The 17,884-nt window shown below is 48.5% G+C and overlaps 1 protein-coding gene across 3 annotated transcripts in view; it reads left to right on the top strand.

The window, feature by feature from the left end:
* The window catches only part of ADSL (adenylosuccinate lyase), a 688,779-nt gene that overhangs the window by 367,271 nt on the left and 303,624 nt on the right, over positions 1-17,884 (top strand). The window lies entirely within an intron of this gene.

Genomic DNA, 17,884 nt, shown 5'->3' with positions numbered 1-17,884 from the left:
AGATCTTTGATCTTTAGTGACAAACTATAAAAGTTTGAATGGGTCTGGTCCCCATGGATTGAACGTTATTTATCCAGCGACCCTGATCTCTTGCTACTATCTGGCCATCCTACCTGGATGGTAGGTAAAAAAAAACTCGTACCCACCCCCAACGGACGTCTCTATCGCTCACTTACTAGTGCATCCTACTTTTCTTCTACTTCTTTACTGCTTACTTTTCCTAGTTGATTACTACTGCAAAGCTATGTAGTTTCTGGATTACAGCAGAGGCTTTTTCAGCCCAATGCTAATTTTGTGTATGCACCATCTTTAACCACTTGACCACTGGGCACTTAAACACCCTTCCTAGCCAGACCACTTTTCATCTTTCGATGCTCTCACACTTTGAATGACAATTACTCAGTCATGCAACACTGTACCTATACGGTCTGCGTACTCGGCTTCCGGGGGGTATACCGGGATGATGCCCGCACCTGCAGGCATCATCCTGGTACCGTTTTTTCCAGCGGGCGATTGGCTATCCAGCCATAACAACCGATGTGGCTAAAAGCCGCTTGGCTGTTATACCGGAGGAGTGGGAAGGGACGTCCCCCCCTCCCGCCGATGTTAACTGTGCTCCCGCTCGATCGGGAGCACCGATTCCACATCCGATGCCTCCGGCTGCTGGGGAGGAACTGGAACGAAGCCGTAAACGGCTTCGTTCCAGTATCCTAATAGTAAACACGGAAGCGACGTCATGACGTCACTTCCCGTTTACTCGGCTGCCAATGGCATCAGTTTTAAAAAAATATACGGTATTCAGAATCGCCGTTTTCGGCGATCTGAATACATTGAAGTGTAAAGGAGGGGTGGGAGGTCTTTTAGACCCCCGATCCCTCCATAAAGAGTACCTGTCACCACCAATTACTGTCACAAGGGATGTTTACATTCCTTGTGACAGCAATAAAAGTGATCAAATTTTTATTTATTTTTTTAAAACAATTTAGTCATTTTAAAATAAATAATACAATTTTTTTTTTTTAAAGTGCCCGCCGTCCCCGCGAGCTCGCGAAGTAAAGAAAACTCATACGGAAGTCGCGCCCGCATATGTAAATGGTGTTCAACTCACACGTGAGGTATCGCGATCGTCAGAGCGAGAGAAATTATTTTAGCACTAGACCTCCTCTGTAACGCTAACCTGGTAACCATAAAAAAAATGTAAAGCGTCGCCTATTGAGATTTTTAGGTACCGTACATGTGTGGTATCTATTTACTCGGTGTAACATTATCTTTCACATTATGCAAAAAAATTGGGCTAATTTTACTGTTTCGTTTTTTTTTTAATTCATGAATGTGTCCCTTTTCCCAAAAAGTTGCGTTTAAAACACTGCTGCGCAAATACCGTGTGACATAAAATATTACAACAGTTGCCGTTTTATTCTCTAGAGTCTCTGCTAAAAAAAATATATAATGTTTGGGGGTTCCAAGTAATTTTCTAGCAAAAAATATGGATTTTAACTTGTAAACACCAAATGCCAAAAATAGGCTTAGTCATGAAAGGGTTAATCCCCGCTGGGTTTTTTATTTTTTCCGCTATAAATCAAAAAAGACTGAAAATACGCTTAAAATGTATTTCAAAGTATTGGCACAGTGTTGCCAGAGTATTGGAACAGTACTGGCCGAGTATTGGCACTGTAATCTCTACGCCTCACCCTTCTCACTGTACCAATCGATACAGAGAGGGGACAGAGGAACCGGCCTCATGACATGAGCGGCCGTTTACCACGGTCACAGATGTTTGCGGGAGCGCACAGGAGTTTTCTTCCTGCAAGGGTCTGGCGTCTGCCAGACTTTCAGCCGAGAATCCCCCATACAGGTTTAGGAGATATTCTTTTTACCTACAGGTACGTTTTATTATAGGCTTACCTGTAGGTCAAAGTTAAAAATGTAACTATACAACTGCTTTAACTGGAATTGTGCTTGCTGTTATATGTACTTATAAATGCTATAATAAAAATTGACCATCACTGATCATAAAGGCCATCAAGACTAATGGTAATCTGCTCAATCAGGACACAAACTGCAATAAAAAATAAAAATAAAAATACAAATGTATCCTTTCCCGCTGTATCCAGAAGTAGTTTTTAAATGCAGTTACAATTTTTCTATAGTCTTGTCAAAGTGTTAGCATTTTAAAGTTTTATACTTCTGCTTATCGTTATTAAATACCATCATGAAATATAACACAAATAGCTGGTTCAACACCTACCTGCTGTTGTATTGTGTCTAAAAAACAAAACAAAAAAACATAACAGCAGGGAGGGGAGCATCTTTTTGGAGTGCCGTTTATAGATGACACTTTAGAAATAGCCCTTGGGCTCAATACCAGCATATTTCTTTTTCCAGAAATTGTGTCCAAAAATGAGATTATTTATTTATTTTTTGTCACAGTACCTTGACGGCAGCTGCATCTGATTGGATGCAGTCACTGTTCAGCCTACAGTTTTCCGTCTGGCTCCTTCAAATTTTCTGTTTCAGACATTTATTTGGTTCTAACAAGTAGCTAACATAGCTTTGACAGTTGTAAGGAGGAAAAACAGGGGTGAACAGCGGCGCTAGATATGGTGATAGCATAAAATTATATAGCAACTGGACTATAGGTATACCTAAAATGTGTGAGAATAAGCACACATAATATTAAAACATTTGTTTAAAACATAATGTCCATAAATGATCCGAGATCTTGTATGATTAGCACCTGGAGGCAGCTCCCTTAGAGGGAAGCGATAAGCTCTGTGTAGAAATGGGGACAGAGGGGCGCCAGACTGAGTGCAGTAGAAATCATATATTTAATAAAAAACAAGTAGTAACTCACAGGTTAAATTAGATGAGTTCAGTATGTGGTGAAAATCGCCAGTCCTGGAGTCTCATAAATGTCTTCCCTTTGCAGCCTGGGGCGATCACACCAGTGCCCCAGGCTGCAAAGGGAAGACATTTGAGACTCCAGGACTGACGATTTTCACCACATACTGAACTCATCTAATTTAACCTGTGAGTTACTACTTGTTTTTTATTAAATATATGATTTATACTGCACTCAGTCTGGCACCCCTCTGTTCCCAGTTGTAAGGAGGAATGCAAAAATGAAGCAGTGTAAATGAGAAAGAAAATCGAGAACTAAAACAGCAGTTCATGAAGCCATAAGGGCTAAGGGGTCCTGGAGAGGTTGCCTACGACAGCAGAACATCTCATGGGCCTGTCAAAATCCATACGGTGGTGCAGTATACTGCCGATGCAAATCTAAAAAGAAAGACAAAAAAGAAACCAGAGGCAAGTTAGGTGACTCTAAAGAAAAGGAGATTGCACATCTAACAAGAAGAGAGCCAGAGAAAGAATAAGGAAAACGTGGGGGGGTGTCTGTAAGGGCTCAGGAGCATCAAGGCTTTCCATCATTGGCAGCTAAAGCTGGCTGGGGGTAGAGTAGGAAAGTCATATGACAGCCATATTTCCCAGATTTTAAGGAACTTGGCATGATTCGTTGTGAATGCTTGACATCTGTTAAGCATCAGCATGGTCATGCAATCTGACCCCCTGGAAGGGGACAAATGTTTTTTCTTTATCGTTCATTGATGGACACAGCAGTTCTCCTTGACCTTAGCGTTATTTCGCCCCTTTAGGAGAGGACTAGATAGAAAGTGTTAAAAACAGCAACACATCCACAGTACCACAGTCCTACTGGCTATAACCCCCTCACACTGCATCCAGCAGCTCAGTTTTTTTTCTGCCTAGTGTAGAAGGACCGGGCTCCCGGTGGGACCATTGGTCCTGGGAATTTTTTCTTTTTTCTGCGTTTTTGATTCCTGTGATCTATAATCAACTGCCAAGCTGGGTGACAGGCTTGATAATATAGATCCTTGTAGTCTTCCCAGCCTGGCCACCGAGCGTGAGCAGACCCTAGCCATGTGCTGGGTCGGCCACGACATGCCCCGTCTGGTCCACGGTCAGCCGGTGAGCTGTATGCACGCATATGACCGGGCTACTGCTGTCCAAGTCAGTGTGCCCTGGCCGACAGCCACCCTGTACTGCTTGGGTGATGGGTCTGTCCATGGAATGCTTCCAGCATCCCTGCAGGAGGAGTAAGTATGGTTCCACCTGTCTCGGTAGGATGGAGCAGCTGGGCATTCCCTGGGAGGTCGACTAGGGGGTCTCTCACTCTACTTTTCTTCTTTACCTGTCCCTTTCTCTCCTCCCCATGCTATGGGCACTGCGTGACTGGGCATAGGGTGTGCGGTGCACATACCTAGCCAGGGATCTGAGTCCTGGCAGGGGGCTGCGCTGGGTGGTTGGTGGTCTGCTTGGTTCTCCCTGTTTTTAGGCCAATTTTGGCATGTCTGTGTGTTGCCATGTGGGGTCTGGCCGCCGTGCCAACCGCAGCCATCTTCTTGTAGCTGCAGACCGTTTTCTTAACCGTAGCCATTTTATCAAAGTCCAGTGGCCATTTTCCCGGCGAGCGCAGTCATTTTTTGCTGAGGTGGCCATTTTCTAGTAGCCTCAGCTTTGTTTCACTCTAGTGCTGGGTGGCTGTTTTCAGTCTGGACAGCACGAAACTGTCATAGAACACCTCATGGTGGGAAGAGGGGAGAGTGGACGGCGGTGACACAGCGCAGCACCTGGATCAGGGTGGTGAGTCCTGCGGGGAGGCCCTCAGTCTGTGGCAGCTAGGAGGGTGGGATTTTGTGGCTTGCCTTTGGTCCTTAAGTGGTGACATGCGAGCGTGGGTCACCGCTTCTTCCCCAGACATCCCTGTTATTGCAACCGCCTCACCTGCACCTATGGACACTGTCGGTGGTCCTGGAGTCCTTTGTTGCCAGGGTGGAAGCAGCGTGCGGGCATAAGGGGGTAAAAACCGCCCCCCCCAGGGAGTAGTCTGGACATGGGCGTGTAAAGACATGCAGCTGCAGAGCCCCTGCTCTGTCCCGGCCTCTCCTGCCCTATTCTCAGCGATATAAACAGCAAATAGCAGCATGTACTCTGCTGGGAAAGGCAGATGAAAGAGTGGAAAGCAATATAAGAAGCCACCGTGCAAACCACCAAAAAACTGAACAATACACCAGTATTACCCGGGCTCCCAGCTCTCAGCTCCTGCTACCAAGATGACAGATGCCGCGAGGTACGGCAGGCAAGTGAGTACAGCACAGCGTGACTCACCGACAACATCCATGGTCCACTGCACCCTAGAAAGCGATATCCCCACTCCTGTGTTATGACTCTCAAGACGTGCCTGACCACATCTCACCCCTTTTACACTGCATGCAGACACGGAACTGAGGGCCCTGCTGCAAGCCATACCGACCAGGGCTGACTTTGAATCCTTGGCCGGCAGACTTGAAGCCTCTCACCGCAGATATATAGCGGCAGAATGCACAGATATCACCGCCCTGGTAGAGCGTATGGGAACAGGGGAAGCCGCAGTCTCCGACCTGGAAAAGAGCCTGAAAAGAGTAGAGGAAACCCAGGCTATTCTGGCGATGGCAGTCATCACCCAGCAGCTACATCTAGAGGAAATATAAGATCACAGCAGGAGGAACAACCTTAGACTCAAGGGTCTACCTGAGGCTACTGGCACAGAAGACCTGGCAGCTACTGCACTGGCCATTTTCAGAGTTATAGCAGGAAATGACTTCCCAGCCACTACATCATTCGATCGGATTCACAGAGCCCTGGGACCAGAATCGCCCGAGAGATGTGATCTGCAGAATCCGCAATTATGTACATAGAGATCATCCCGCGGAAAGCTTGAGAGGTGAGAGACATGGAGTTCGATGGAGCTGCCATCCAGATCATGCCATATCTCTCAAGAGCTACCCTGCAACGAAGAGCTCTATTGAAACCGGTGCTAGAAATTGCACAACATGCTGGCATCAGCTATCCTTGGGGTTCCCCATAGCAGTGGCTTTTAAGAAACAATACAATCACCTTCAGAACTTGCTGCATTGTTTGAGTTCCTGGAACTAGACCCAGATTGGCTTCAGCTGATTCCAAAATTTGCCTCCCGGCCGGAAGGACCAAGCCAATGGAGGCCTCGCTCACGAGACCTCCAAGGAGCCGACGCAGATCCCACATCACCTTTCCGGAAGGAACCAGAGAAGACTAGCGGCCGCCGCCGCCGTGGTATTGAGAGTATGCATCTTTTTTCACACCTGTTGATTCCTCATCCCCAGTGCACCGCCTGCTATACCCCCATCTGTGGTCTGCCCGTTGGGCCTGCCTGACGGTAGGACCTGGGGTTCCACCTTCTCATTTGGAATACAGATCCCGCAAGACAATTGCCTAACTTCCTCCTTGCTCCTTGGTGACTGCTACATCATGTATGTGTCACCTAGGGTGGGTGAGAGACTGGGAGGGGATGGGTTGTTGGAGAATGTTGGCAAGGGGAAAATTTGAGTGCCCAATTGTACCCCCATGTTGACACCTCTGCCTGGTGTAATGGACACCAGAAGCATGCCACTGCTTTGATTCCCTGTTGAGCGCCCCCCCACCCCCCCCACCCTCTTATAAGCCCTCCGTGCGTCTGCTGGAGACGGTGTAAATTCAACTGAGACCCCACGGCAGACAGACTGAATGCCTGCAGACTTTGACAGGGCTCAGGAATGACACACCAGATGGAAACAGTAGAGAGAACACCTATCTCACCGGTGCTACTTTCCTCTGGAGTGTACAGGCACATAAGGAAACTCTGTGACCAAGGTGGGCAGACACACTTGCTATTTGGTACCATAGCTGTGTAATGTTTTAAATTAAAGGTGGGTTTATATGTTTGAGGGGGGAGACATGTCCTATCTGGAGGACCTGAGTTCTGGGGTCCATCAATCTCTCTTAACTGGAGCCAGGGAGCTTTATTTATGGTCTTCATGGATCAGCTACCCCCTCCCTACTGATGGCTCTGAGTGAGGCACCGGGAAGACATCCTATACGTCTTGTGGCAGCCTGAGATGGGGACCCCTGGGCCCTCCCACACAGTGTACCGGTAAGTTAAAGTATTCTGTATGTCCACCTACTCTACATCACAACCCCGGAGGAGATGGAAGGAGCCACATCCTTACCGCAGTTTAGGTCAGTGGGGTCCAGTAGTGGGTAGTGGTGCTGCCCCCTTTGAGCTTAGGCTGTGTCGTTTACTGCTCACAGATGGGGTATATGTGTTTGTATGTTTTTCTTTTTTCTTGTTTTTTTTCTTCTAGCACTGGTGCTAGGTTGGAATGCATAGGTAACTTAAAGATGATGCGGTTTGCTTACTTGACCAATTACTATATGTTTTGTATTGTACCATGTTACATGCCTAAGTTATACTTTAGGGTGGGTGGGCTGGGCGGACCTGGGTTAACTCCCATAGTCATAGTCTAACCTCATCCCCATTAGGTTGAAACATCTTCCCGGTGTTAACCGAAGCGTGTTTCTTTGCAAAAACTTGCACACAGTTGTTTATTGATAATTGAATCTAGACCAGACGATCAGCGATACTGATTGTCCACTCTACTCTTCTTCTAGCTTTTCTCGTTTCCCTCTTTTTATCCTTCTACCCCCTCTCTATAATCCCCTGTCCAAACAGCTCTCACCAAGTTCCCCCCCCCCCCCCCCCCCATTTGTATTTTTGACGTGAGCGCGATGGACTATGTTACGGTCTTTTCTCTGAACGCCAAAGGGTTAAGTGTACCTGAGAAACGCTGTATGCTCTTGAATGATCTCAAAAGAGCGAGAGCAGACATATCGTTCATTCAGGAAACCCACTTCAAGACAGCGGCACCGCCATGTCTGACGAATCGGTGCTTTCCACTCACTTACCAGCCAAATCCAAAGGAGTGTCCATACTCCTAGCCAGGAAAATACCCTGGACCTGTAGGGACACTACAATCGACATGGAGGGGGGATGGTATGTGTTTATTAAAAGGCTTATAGGTGAAGTGTTGGTGACCCTAGCTATGATTTACGCACCAAATGACAGACAAGATAACTTTATACAAAATACACTGACCAACCTGATGGACTTTGCCGAAGGACATTTGATTTTGGGCGGTGATTTCAACGTCCCTCCGAATCCAATGATGGACACATCCGCTGGTACCTCTTCCCTGCACACCAGCGTGAATAAACGCATCACTCGGGTTCTCCATGAGGCCCAACTGATAGACGTATGGAGAATTTACCATGCAGGGGTGAGGGACTAAGCGTTCTTCTCACCCCCACACAAAACATACTCGCGCATCGACTTTTTCCTGCTACCACATGGCCAACTTGAGGCAGTGGAGACAGCGGAAATAGGTAGCATAACCTTGTCAGACCATGCCCCCTTTAGTATGCGTTACTCTATTTCACGGACATCAATGACCAAAGCGAAATTCTGGAGACTGAATGAAAGCCTATTACAGACCCCCATAGTACTGATTGACGTCACAAAAGATCTTAGTACTTCCTAACCAACGATATAGACAACTGCGATCCTGGGATACTTTGGGAAGACCACAAGTCCGTGATTAGAGGGGTTCTGATTAAGCACGGGATGCATATCAAAAGAGAGGGGAAGAAACAACTAAAGGTGCTCCTACAGAAAGTACATGACTTAGAAAAGGCACACAAAAGAACCCCGACAACATTACTAGAAGCTGAACTGTTGACCCTCTGTAAACAGACAGTAGATCATTTACAATATCAGGCAAAAGCTGCATTACAAACATGTAGGAAACTCACATACGAATTGGGGAACAAATGCGGGAAACTCCTCGCTAGAACAGTTCGACAACATAGACTGCACACATACATCCCGCAAATCATCTCCCCTTCGGGACAGAGGAAAGTCTTACCCGCCCAGATTGCCAATGAATTCCAGGCCTACTATTTCTCACTGTATAACCTCCCAAAACGGCAGTCCAGTGACACTGCCGTAGGGTACTAACTTAATCTAATATTCCCAAACTCTGAGGAAAGTGCCGCTGCCCTGGAAGAACCCATCACATAGAATTGCAGTACGCCATTAAAAATATGAAAACGGGTAAAGCGCCAGGACTAGATGGGTTCACTCTTCAGTACTATCAAACCCTCCTGCTGATTCTCGGCCCACACATGCTAAAATTCTTTATTTCATGGAAGGTAGTCGGCTTCACTGGGACACCTTAAGTGCCCACAACTCCCTCATACCCAAAGGAGGAAAAGATCCGTCTGCTTGTGGCAGCTACAAGCCCATATCTCTTTGAATCTAGATCTCAAGCTTCTTACTAAAATATTAGCCAACAGATTATCCCAATATATGCCAAACTTGATACATTTTAGTTGAGGTGGGGTTTGTCCCCTCAATGGAGGCTAGGGACAACACCACTAAGGTGCTTAACCTTATACACAGGGCCTCAGTGACCAGGTTAGCATGCATTTTTCTCAGCACAGATGCAGAGAAAGCCTTTGACCGGGTGAGTTGGGAATTTATGGTCTCTGTTCTTAAACACATCTGGCTTGGTAGGCACATGCTAAGCTGGATCTCTAACATCTATTCTATACCAACAGCCCAGGTCAAAACTAATGGAGTACTCTCTGACCCCTTCTCCATCTCCAATGGTACCAGACAAGGTTGCCCCTTATCACCCCTTCTCTATGCCTTGGTACTGGAGCCTTTCTTATGCACGATACACCAGAACCCGGATTTCTCAGGAATGACCATTGATCAGGCCCAGTATAAGATCTCTGCCTATACCGATGATCTCTTGTTCTCCCTGACTAATCAAGTGGTATCTCTCCCCAACCTAATTAAAGAATTCCAGAGCTATGGGAACAGATCTAATCTAAAAATTAACTTAGACAAATCTACAGCTATGGGCATGAACATGACAGCCTATAAATTGAACCCCCTGCAATCTAAAGTTAACTTTAAATGGCCCGATAGTCATTTTACCTACTTGGGAACCAATATACCTAGAGACCTGAAACACGCATTTGAATTGAACTTTCCACCAATGCTGTCCAAGGTAAAAGGACTGCTCGAGGAATGGGGAAAAGGCCTCCACTCCTGGTTTGGAAGGTGCAATTTCATTAAAATGTGCAATTTCCCGAAATTTCTGTATCTGTTCCAAGCACTGCCAATTTGGATAACTTCCCTGTATTTTAAAACAAGTAAACTCAATGTTCATAAAATTTATTTGGTCACAAATAAAACCTTGATTGCGCCGACGATACCTGACGCTACAGAAACATTACGGAGGTCTAGCCCTCCCCGACGTGAAACACTACTCCAAGCGGTACATCTAGGGAGGATTATTGACTGGAACAGACATGATCAAACCATACTATGGGTTCAAATATAACGTACCCAGGCAGGTGTCCAATTGAAGGGGGCAATCTGGTGTTAGGACTAACTCCCCCCAGACATGACTGCACACCCTATCATAGGCGTCACGTTGTACGTAGGCTCCATAGTAATAAAGACAACCTCCCTGTCATCCAAACAGTCCCCTCTGTTCCCTATTTTGGGCAACCCGTCGCTCACACCAGGACTAGACCACACTGGGTATGAAAAGCTGTGGACGGAGGTTAAGGATTGCGTGCTATATTATGTAGATGGGAACCATTGGGCCTCGATCCAATCACTGACGAGTGATACTTGGAGTTTTCAGCTATCGTTTTGGAAGGCGATCCATCTACACCATTTCATACACTCAATACCAGACCCTGCACATTTTAAAGCGACCTGATAACTCTATAAGACTATTGTAGGGACGAAGGTACATTATACCAGGCACTTTCCAAAATGTATACTTTTCTCAATACCCCAGCGCAACAACCAGATCTGCTGTTCCTACAGAAATGGGAAAATGATTTACAATGCACTTTCACAGCTATACAAAAACATTTCTCTTATATTCACTGACGCAGCTCCTCTCTTTAGACCATTGGGTTGTTACGCCACCTTAAGGAGAGGACTAGACATAACATGTTAACATGTAATATAAAACCCAGAACTTTCTAGTTCCGCCCAAGGGCCGATCCCTTGGGTAACAACCCCTCAGCCTGCCTTGCAGCTTCAGTTTATTTTTTTTTTGCCTAATGAAGAAGGACCTAGGAACCCTGCGGGCCCATCGGTCCATGTTTTTTCTGCAGAAGCTTTGCTTTTTGCGCAAGATTAAAGATTCTGTGATCTGCGATCAACAGCCGGCTGGGTGACAGGCTGGATACTCTTATCCTTGTAGTGAGCGTGTGCAGACCAGAGCTCTGTGCTGGGTCGGCCACAACATGCCTCAGCCCCAGATGCGTTCGGTGAGCATTATTGCTTTGGGGCACACATATGACCAGGCTACTGATGTCTGTGTTAGTGTGCAGGGCCAGCAGCCACCCCGTACTGATTGGAGAGTGGGTCTGTGATGGAATGTCTCCTAGCGCTGCAGGACTGGTAAGTACAGCTCTCCCTGCCTCTGTGGGGCTGAGCAGATGGCCATTCCCTGGGAGGTCAATTCAGGGGTCCCTCACCTCCCTCTCTTCTCTCCGTGTCCCTTTCTTCCCTCCCCCCTTTCCTGTGGGGGATGCTGCTTGAGCTGAGCGGCGTGTGTGCCATAGACAGGGGCTCTCCGGGGGGCTCTCACCTGGGGAACTGCGCTGGCTGGCTGTGCCCTGGATGTGTGTAGGTCTCTCCCTGAAGGTGTCTGGAGGCTGTGTCTGCTGATCGCTGTAGCGAAGTTCACCGCCATTTATCTGCCTGTTTTGTTTCACTGTCCCTCATGGTATACAGTGCTCGACGGCCATCTTTGGTGGGGCAAGGAGCAACATGCTTCCCTGTAGTTCAGTGGGCATTTTCCCTGTGATTATGTCCTTTATACTGGACGCTTGGCGGCCATTTTCTTGAAGCCTGAACACTTTTTTATCAGTTTCAGTGCCATTTGCAGCAGCTATGCACAGCGCTGTGTGGTCCCTTATGCACCTGGGAGCTGACACAGGACACAGGCACTACTAGCTGGACAGCGCAGAACCAGTCAGGGTGGTGAGCCCTGCGGGAAAGAGCCCCTCAGCCAGTAGCAGTTAGAGTGGGACCATCACTGTCCTAAGTCCCCATCAGGTGGCAGAAAGGGTAGGATCAGCATTGCTTCAGAAACTGGTGTTTCTTCCCCTGAAATCCAGGCAATTGCAACCGGTTCGGCTACAGACTGTGCAGTGCCTCTGGACGCTTTGTCGGCTGTCTTCAATTCATTCGTTGCCAAGATGGAGGCAGTGCATGGGCGCAAAGTTTGTAAAAAACGGCCCCTGCCCCCCATCATCTGGGGAGAGCTCTGACGCAGACTCAGGCCCTGCTGAGGCTGGTGACCCCTGCTTTGTCGTTTCAGATGACGCTGACCAGGACTGATCGGACAGTGGGGTTGAGTCCCCGTCCAGGGCCGTGCGCGACAAATCGCTTGTTGGACCACTTATCACAGCTGTACGTGATACCCTGAAGATTCAGGAGCCAGCAGATCCCTCTGCTGATGTAGTGGTCCCTTTTGGGTCCCATGAGCCAGCCCGTTCACCTAAAGGTGTCCCCAAATCTGACTTGTCAAAATAAGTTCATTTACAAGGAATGGGGTCGACCGCAACGGACCTTTTCAGTCCCCAAATACATAAAGAAAAATAAATGTGTAGCGCTATGATAAAGACAAAGAAAATTATACAAATCACCATATAAATCATTTAAACAAGAAAACATATTCCTAATGTTAATTATACATAGGAGCCAAAACCATATTTGAAAAAATTAAACATTGAAATGTACATATAAGTGAATAATAATCATTAACAGATGATAATCAGAAAAAAAGTGCTTGTGCCAAATAAGTCCAATGGTGAATTAGTAGAGAGGTAAGTTTTCCCAAAAGCTACTTTCAGAAACAATGCATGCTCTTCTAACGTGCAACACCGCCACCACCGTGAGAATGGTCGAGGCTTACCAGAGGACTTAGGCCGCGTACACACGGGCGGATTGTCTGCCCAACTTAGTCCGCTGAACCGTGTTTCAGCGGACAATCCGCTCGTGTGTGGGCTTTAGCGGACTTTTTCAGCGGACAGTCTGACGGACTAAGTCTTTCGGAATTTCCGTAATTTTGTCCGTCCAAACTTGGTTTTGTCCGTCCAAACTTGGTTTCAGCGGACAGTCCGCTCGTGTGTAGGCAAGTTGGACGGACTAAGTATGGCGCATGCTCAAAAAGGATTTACACGGCCGAAGGTTGCATTGCAGTGTATTGGACGTCGTTTTTCTAGTCCCGTCATACGTGCTGTACACGTCATCGCGCAAGCTTTCAGCGGACTGTCTGTTCATCGTGTGTGGTCAAGTCCGTTCATTCAAATGTTGGACGGACTGTCTGTCGGATTGTCTGACGAACTTAGTTGGGCAGACAATCCGCCCGTGTGTACGCGGCCTTAGACTTGGTAAGACATACGTCCCTCAAGTCTTATGGGCTTTGTATATGGAATGTATCCGATGGATATGGATATTCCTTGGACTCCGCTTATTACCACGTCAAAATAGGTGAGAAAATCTTTAATGTCCGATTCAAAATAGAATGATAATCTCGTACATGGAACCATAGAAACAGAAACCCAACATAGCGTAATATTGTCACGTAGAAATTTTAATAATTAAGAGTAAAAAAACGTACATTTTGATGGTATCAAAAAGTGACATGTACATGAATATAGAAATAGCTGTGTCTGCAGAGGAATCCACCCGACGTGTTTCAACTAAGGAATCGTCATCTGGGGTGTGGACCTCCTCTGCCAGCACCGCTTATAAAAGAATGGTGACCCCCACGTCGTTTAGGACGCCAATCGGTGCTTCCGCCTGACGTCAATTCCAGTAATAGACCGGAAGTGTTTATCTCGTGGGAAGAAAAATTGTTTATCCGTTAAATAGCCCCTTCGGAAATAGTCAACAATATGCCAAGTCACCAACAATAAGTTAATTAACCCATAATATACTCAATATACTCGATGTACTCAACAGCCTTATGAGTATATCCATCTGGTTTACTTTGTGGCCGATCGCGCTATCCAAGCCTCGTTTTCAGCGCAATGACAGCCAATCACTGATATATAATCACGCCTCGCATCGTGTCCGGTCTAGCATTTTTAGCATCCAAGCCTCGATATGAAGAAGAACTGAGCTGCAGGAAGCAGGGTGAGGGGTTATATCCAGTAGGACTGACCCCTGGGCGCTACTGTGCAGTTTTTCTGTTTTCACATGTTCTGCCTAGTCCTCTCCTGAAAGTGGCAATCTAACCTAAGGTCAAGATTAACCCTTTCCCGCCGAGCGTACGCACATCTGCGTACTCGGCTTCCGGGGGTTATACCGGGATGATGCCCGCACCTGCAGGCATCATCCCGGTACCGTTTTTTACAGCAGGCGATTGGCTATCCAGGCATAACAACCGATGCGGCTAAAAGCCGCTCGGCTGTTATGCCGGGGGAGCGGGAGGGGACGTCCCCCCCTCCCGCCGCCTCTCGCCGCTGTTACCGGTGCTCCCGCTCGATCGGGAGCACCGATTAAAGATCCGTCGGCTCGGAGGGGCGTGTCCAAGATGGCCGACTGAGCGGACGCACTTGCTGAGAGCTCCGGCCGCTCATCCGCTGCAAAAGACCCTTAGCCCTGCAGATACCGCTCGTGGAGCAGCCTAATCCGGTGCGCACGGTCCCGGGAGGGGATGACCAAAGGTAGGGGCAATTCCGGTTGCCGTAGGACCCCTGCATCGGCCAAATCAAAGCCGAGGCCCAACTCCGGCCTATCTCCGGACCCGAAGCCTGCGGCCAGCATGGCGTCTCCGTCGGAAGATTCGGACCCGGCGCTCTCAGAGCAGTCGAATTTTACGGCGCTGATGCAGGCTATCACCACCTGCCAATCCACCCTGACGGGCAAGATCGAATCGGTGCAGCTCGATATAAGCCTTATCCGCAGAGATATGGATTCGTTCCGCGCCCGGCTGACTGAAGCGGAGCGGCGGGTGGGTGACTCTGAGGATGTGCTGCGAGACCACTCCGGGACACTCAGAACGCTGCAGACCAGGGTGAAGATACTGGAAAGCAGGGCAGAAGATTCCGAGAACAGGAATCGAAGGAATAACCTTCGCATTGTGGGACTGCCTGAGGGGGCGGAAGGAGCAGACCCCCACACCTTCACAGAAAATCTACTTCGCACACTCCTACCCCAGGCACCCTTTTCAAGTTTCTTCACGGTGGAGAGGGCACATAGAATGCCTGCCGTCCGGCCAATTCCGGGGGCTCCTCCACGCACCTTCATCCTTCGCCTACTCCACTTTCGAGACCGAGATCTGGTGCTACGGGAGGCACGCAAGGTGGAGGCCCTTACCTATGAGGGGGCGCGACTGATGATTTTCCCGGACTATTCTATCGATACCCAGAAGTTACGTCGATCATTTGACCAGGTTAAGCTCAACCTCCGCAATAGACGAATTAAGTACAGTATGCTGTTCCCGGCCCGACTTCGTGTCCAAGATGGTGAAACGGTTCGCTTCTTCACATCGCCGGATGATGCTGCGACCTGGTTGGAAACCTTGCCGAGGAACAGAGATGATCGGTGAGCTGCCCCTGGGGTGCTGTTTGTTTGATTTCTACCTGTACCCTACCTTCAATTTACGCGGCGCCCCAGCCGGTCTAGTTGGACATGAGCTGGCTTGAGCTCCGCTTTGTGACAATGGCGGTGTACTACTACGCTACTTCCCGATTGACTGCCTACTGTTTTTACTGTGCCTGAGCTTATTCTGACTATGACTTTTATTTGTTGGTGGCGCATTACTTCTTTCCTTTGTTATGCAACAGTTCCCCTTTTTTTTTCAAGACTCTGCCCCCGGCTCCTGCCGGGTGAACTTAGATAATCATGCCTCTGCAGGGCCCTTTTATCCGACAGATGGTCTGGGCCGGACTTGCGGTGCTCGGACGGTTGCACACATGGTGCTCATCTTTTCATGCATCCCCATGGTTATTGCCAGGGCGGTTTGGTTTGGGGTTAGGACACACCGAAGTTTGGGGGGTGGTGTCGGGGTGGGGGGTGGGGGGGAGGGGTTTTGGGTACGGTGTTAAGGAAATTCTTTTATATGCATTATTCTTTGTCTCTATGTGAAGTGCTGAGGTCAGATTTTTGCTATAGGTCTAAGGTGTTAAGGGAGGAATTTTGGGAATTTCTATTTACTACTGTGGGGGGTGGGGATCTCTGGGGGGGGGGGGGGGTTTGGACTGGAGGAATATCGGGTGGTCTCCTGGGTCTTGGGTGGTGGTTTCCGGGAGGCCGCGTCTTTTTCTGAGATGACTCTATGGCTCCTCTAACCATTCTGTCCTGGAACGTGCGAGGCCTCAACTCGAGGCTCAAACGTTCCCTGGTATTCACATTTCTCAAGCAGTACTCCCCACAGATCTGCATATTACAGGAGACTCATCTGACGGGTGGGAAGACGCTGGCCCTCAAGAAACCCTGGGTTGGGGCATATTATCATTCTACTTACTCGGTGTATGCCAGGGGGGTCAGTGTTCTGGTGCACAGATCTCTTCAGTTTAACCTTCTAGATCTCCACTTAGACCCGGGTGGCAGGTATGTGGTGATCCATGCCATGTGTAATGGATTGGAGATGCTGGTGATGGGTGTCTATGTTCCACCGCCGGCTACCATGGAGCTCCTCAACAAGTTGACCCCTATCATGGCATTGTACCCAGGGGCTGCTATATTGTTGGCGGGTGACCTTAATATGACCCCGAACCCCTCTCTGGATAGGTTTCGGGGGGGGGGGGCGGGTCAGAGCTCCCCGCTTATGACCTGGATGGATCTCTACGGGCTCGCTGATATCTGGCGGTGGAAGCATCCTACTGATAAACAATACACGTGCCATTCTGCCACTTATGCTTCTTTTTCAAGGATTGACCTGCTGTTGGCAGACGCTTTGTTACTTCCCCGCACGGTCAATGTGGAAATCTTACCTAGGGGTATATCAGATCACGCTCCCATGTTGCTGCGGCTTGAGGTGGGCCCTACCCTGGGACCAGCCATGTGGCGACTTTCTGGTTATTGGGTAACGGACGAGCGGGTAGCCCCGGAGGTGGAGGGGGAGTTGGGAGCCTACTGGGGGGTAAATGCCGGCACCGCGACGTCCTCGGTGCTATGGGACGCTTTTAAGGCCTACGCCAGAGGTCAATATCAGTCTGCCATTTCCAAGGCCCGGAAGCATTCTCGGTTGGCACTGGCGGAGGCGGAGAAGAAGGCGCAGGACCTTGAGAGAGCTTATACGCTGGGGGGTGGCGGAGACTCATACACTGCCTTGCAGTCGGTACACAGAGAGATCGCTTTGCTCAGGACAGAGGGTAGTAGAAAGATCTTGTTGGCCCAATCACAACGCATTTTTGAACAGGGGGAAAAAACGGGTAGACTCTTGGCCTGGTTGGCTAGAGAGAGGGCTTCTGTGGCACATATCGCCAGGATCAGAGGGGAACACGATGAGGTGCTCTCAGACCCTTCTCAAATTAACGCTCGATTTGTACAATATTACAAGGCCCTTTATGCTCCTAGGGAGGTTTTTACTCTGGCAGCCCTTGGTCAATTTTTAGACCGGGTGGATTTTCCGCAGCTCTCTGATGGTGACCGTACTCGCCTGGAGGCCCCGATCTCTCTTGAAGAGGTTCAGGCGGCTATTGCCTCTCTCAAGGGTTCGAAAACTCCGGGCTCCGATGGCCTACCTGCAGAGTTTTATAAAATGCACGCAGACACACTGGCGCCGCGCTTTCACGCCCTACTCCGTACCATGCTGACAGAGGGGAGTCTGCCGCCCACTATGTCCGAGGCGGTGATAGTCGTTATCCCTAAACCGAATAAGGACCCTGAGTATTGCTCCTCCTATCGCCCAATTTCTCT

This window comes from Lithobates pipiens, unplaced genomic scaffold (genome assembly GCF_037356315.1).
Source record: "Lithobates pipiens isolate NorthernLeopardFrog02 unplaced genomic scaffold, aLitPip1_a1.2 Scaffold_23, whole genome shotgun sequence".
NCBI classification, from domain to species: domain Eukaryota; kingdom Metazoa; phylum Chordata; class Amphibia; order Anura; family Ranidae; genus Lithobates; species Lithobates pipiens.
The sequence above is the reverse complement of the archived record's forward strand: the minus strand, read 5'-3'. Positions and strand labels throughout refer to the sequence as shown.